Source organism: Azolla caroliniana, unplaced genomic scaffold (assembly GCF_043228905.1).
Source record: "Azolla caroliniana isolate FFs.n. ecotype wild unplaced genomic scaffold, voAzoCaro1.0.p SCAF_7, whole genome shotgun sequence".
Lineage (NCBI taxonomy): Eukaryota > Viridiplantae > Streptophyta > Polypodiopsida > Salviniales > Salviniaceae > Azolla > Azolla caroliniana.
The window spans coordinates 19,382,340-19,386,869 of record NW_028230442.1 but is presented as its reverse complement, the minus strand read 5'-3'; the positions used below and the strand labels follow the sequence as shown (position 1 = coordinate 19,386,869).

General features: G+C 39.4%; 1 long non-coding RNA gene across 1 annotated transcript; it reads right to left on the bottom strand.

The window, feature by feature from the left end:
• Positions 1-2,144: 2,144 nt before the first annotated feature.
• On the bottom strand, positions 2,145-2,754 carry LOC147862214 (uncharacterized). Its single transcript, XR_015530037.1, has 2 exons — positions 2,576-2,754; positions 2,145-2,501 (listed from the first exon to the last, which is right to left on the bottom strand). It is a non-coding gene; the product is annotated as an uncharacterized LOC147862214 (long non-coding RNA).
• Between the last annotated feature and the right edge of the window lie 1,776 nt (positions 2,755-4,530).

The window sequence follows — 4,530 nt, the reverse complement described above, 5'->3', positions numbered from 1 at the left end:
ACTTGATAGTCCACCAAAGAGATCATTTGCTTTCGTTAATGCCTCATGCCTAGAAAGGATGTCTTTAGGACGTAATGTCTGCTGGGTTATAACAGGATTTCCTGTTGATGTAGCAGAGCTGACACTTCTTAAACAAGTGTGTTCATATACAATACATTTGCATTTCTTACTCCAAATCTACCTTCTATTGGTGCTTGGATAAGATTTTCCCATACTTTTTTGTATTGCAAGTTGCGATGACAAGTCCCCTTTATCGTTGGTTTTGGGAGAGTTCGAGTCAATAGTCAAATTACTATACGATGAAAGGCCAGGTGCAAATAATGCATGATGAAATGGAACTCCTAATGATAAAAGATTTAGTGTAAACATTGAATAGACCAAACAAGCTGTAAATTGAGATTCCATTGAAACATGGAAATTGAAATACCAACATTAGTACAAAACTTAATAACATGAGAAAGCAACAACTTAGGATCCCGTTGTGGTATACAATTCATTAGGAGAACCTGAAAAAAAGAAATAGCACAATTAATTCATCTCGCTAAGAGATTTGAAACCAAAAAGTAAAATTAACGCAACATCTAAATTTACAAGCAATCAACGCACTTGGCCAAAAGAGAAATGGACTAGGTTAAAGACAAGATTGGTATGCACTTCTCTTGAATTTGTCTTAGAATTGTGCATATTCCTAAGGAATAATTTATCATTGATTTTCACCAATTTCGTTCTCTAGGAGGTTTTAACTCATGGATGAGACAAACATTTTTCAAATATGATACCTTTTAGATCTCATACACCATTCCGTTCTTTAAAATATGTTACTTCATCTTTCTTTCTTCCTTATAATTTCACCACATGGGTGACCTATATCGCACCAAGAGAGCCTCTTCCCATCAAACTAGAGTGTTCCTACTGAACAGATTACAACCTTCAATTAGTTGTGAGGAGATCAACCAAAAGGTATACTAATTGTTGTAGAATACTTAGCATACAATATGCATAGAATACTTGTGTTAAGTATTCTAAAGTATTCTACCCCTTTTTCTAAGTACTTAGAATACGTATCTACAGGTAAAATGCATAGAATACGTGAAAAACAAGCTAAATCTTTTGTAAATTTTAAAGCTTTAATAATAATAATAATATTTTTTTAGCTTTTTGGAATGTTGCAAATGCATGTGTGCATGTGTTCATACATGCATACAAACACACATATACAAACACAACCATGCATATGCAAATACACATACACACATGCACACATATGAACATGGTTAAAAACTTGGCTATACCAAATCCCTCCTTCGTCCTCGGGCTCCGATTGTGCCTCTTTCTCAATAATGGGAGACAGAACCCTAAAAGAGGCTCAACAAAAACCCATCTCTCTGTCTCTCTGTCTCTCTCTCTAATACAAATTATGTTAAACATAACTAGAGATTAATGGGTCCACATTGATATGGTCAATTATGATCACATCATTGTATGGTATTGACTTACTAAGTTCTTGTCTAAAAATCTCATATAGTAACATTCTTTCAATTTTAAGTTTACACAATGTCCATCAATCTCACAGACATATAGATCTTAGAACAGACATCATGTTGAACAAATTTCTCAACCCTAAGATAAACACTTCTTTCGAAAAACAATAGTGAATATTTTGGAATTAGAGTAACATTAAGTAGCATTTGGAATTGATTGGACATCCATTAAGCTTCAACATTAAGTTCAAGTTCACAATGTTACCTTTGTTGATAATCTTTGTTATGTGACATTCCAAAGAAGCTAAGTGATGGTAGGGTTGTCGAAGTCATCGTCGAAGGAGTTGAAGAAATCGGAGTCGAGGGGTCGAGAATCTAGGGATGGAATAAGAGAAGAAGTTGGTGGCGTCGTCGTTATCAAGGTCGAGCTCCATAGCCATAGTAGATGCTTAGGCAGAAGAAGAACAAGGTGCAACAGAAGGAGGGATTGTGGAAACAACGTGGTGGCAGAAGAAGAAGAATCTTGCATCCCTCCCAGCGATGGGGGCTTCATCTCTGTCCTGCTTCTTCCATTCTTCTTCTTTCTACTGCCTCGTCTCAATCAGTCAAGTCTTCTTCTTCTTCTCTCTCTCTCTCATCATACGAATGAGGTATTATTTGACATGATCAAATATATAGTGTAGCTTGGTTTATAGATAAAAATTTACAAATATAAACCTCCAATAAATTATCCTAACTCTAGAGAACCACAAGGTATACATATCCCATTAAGTCCTCTATCAGTAGCAGTCCACATTCTTCATATTCTACTCAGTGCATTTATAACGTAACACGGCTTTTGTATGCCCTCATGTTTTAATGAAATGCCATACCTGATGAATATTCGGGTACCTCATACACAAGACCTGTTATCCTACTAGGTTTCTCCACCATTGTTTCAGTTGCAAAGTTGTGAAGACGAGGATATGGAATCTTATAGTGCCATGCATATTCATATCTTACTTCTCCTTCAGTCTAGGTCTCTAGCAATGCAGGAGTATCCAAAGGTTGAATCAGTAAGAGGAAGATCTATCTCTTCTTTTTACTGATAGAACAACATCGACAACATTTTGATCAGAAAGGAATTGATTTCTTTAGAAAACAGATCGGCTCTCATCAAGGATGTATTTCTTCTCACCAGGAGGGCCAGACCATGTTCGTGCAGAGCGCAAGAGCTTCCTGTACAGAGAAAGCGCTTTAGATCGAGAGTTTGTGGTGGCCATGGGAGATGTGAATCCTCGAAGCGCAGAATCTCTCTTCTAACTAAGTGGGTGATGGCTCCTGTTCTCGTTCCTTCCTTTGCAGCTTGTATGTATGTGTGTGTGTGTGTGTGTGTCTCTCTCTCTCTCTGCCCCCTTCCTTCCTTTTCCCTTTAACTTTTTGCCAAAACATAACACACATGTACATATGTAAATTTGTAATCTTCCCCCCTTTCTTCCCCCATTTTTTCAAACAATTAGCGTCAATTGTATCATCTATGTATTATATGTATGTATGTGACGTGTCTATTATGACACAAATCATAAAGAGGGTTGGTGAGGGAATCACGACCATAGACGGTGTAGGTTGCTCAAAGAAGGCGCGTGCGATCTACACCGTCGAATTTCGATAAGGAAGAAGGCGCGTGCGATCTACACCGTCGAATTTCGATAAGGATGAAGGCGCGAAAAATAAAGTTGTGCAGGGGTCGCCCAACCCTGTCAGAGGTTGCCCAACCGAAATATATTTTCAAAAGGGTCGCCCAACCAACTCAATAAAACATGCAGGTCGCCCAACCATTTGTTTTTAAAATGGTTGGGTGACCAGTTTAAGCAAGTTGCCCAACTGCTTTAGGGTTTATATTGAGTTGGTCACCCAACCAACTCAAGAAAAGATGCAGGTCACCCAACTGTTTATTTTTAAAGCGGTTGGGGGACCAGTTTAAGTAGATTGCCCAACTGATTTAGGGTTTATATTGAGTTGGTCACCCAACCAACTCAATAAAAGATGCAGGTCGCCCAACCGATGACTATAAAAGCCTGAAACCTATCATTATCTCTCTTTTTTTCAAACGATATTGACATGTTTCTTTTTCCGGGAAAGAGTTGGGCATCAAGCGGCCTGCAATTGACATACACAACAATCAATCTCCTCCATCACTATTCCCAGGTATGTACTAAACTGTCACGGATCATAAGCTCAAGAGACAAGCAAGAAGATAACCAAATGGACAAGAAAGACGATAGTATTAAAGGAAAGACTCCATAACTGGTGTTGTTCACCTTGAATTCCTTCAAGGTGAACTCCTCTATTTATACTACATGGCATGCATACTTGTTGCACGCATGTGAATCTACAATAGAGCATGTAGGTATGTATGCATGTGCCAAGTGTAAATACTACAAGGGAGCAACTATGCACATGATGCTAGCAAAATAATAAGGACCAATTACATACATAACTATGTACTAGATATCTTGGTTAACTCATAATACTAGATTATAACATGGTCTTGTCAAGAATTTCGAATCTTGACATTATTCCCCCTCCTACGCCGCCTTCCCAAATCGGCCACTGGTTTGTGGGGATATCGGTGATGAAAATCTTGGACGACCTCTGGGGCATTTTGTAAATTTGCCGATGTTTCCCACGTGGCCTCAGACATGGGGTAACCCCTCCATAGGACGAGGTATTGCAAGTGTCGACGGTGCCAACGCGAGTCAAGGATTTGGTCGACCTCGTATTCCTCCCCTATCGTCAATTGCATAGGTGGTGGTGGTGGGGCCTGACGTCCTGGGAGTTGTGAAGCATAATGGGGTTCGAGGAGGGAGACATGAAAAACATTGTGAATCCGGAAGTGGGATGGAAGGGCGAGCCGGAAGGCAACGAGATTGATGTAGTCGATGATATGGAATGGTCCCAACTTCTTGTAATCAAGTTTCGCACATGGACGAGTAGTAGAGATGTGTCGACGTAACAACCAGACCATGTCTCCAACGACAAAGTGTGGAGTGGAAGATCGATGGCAATC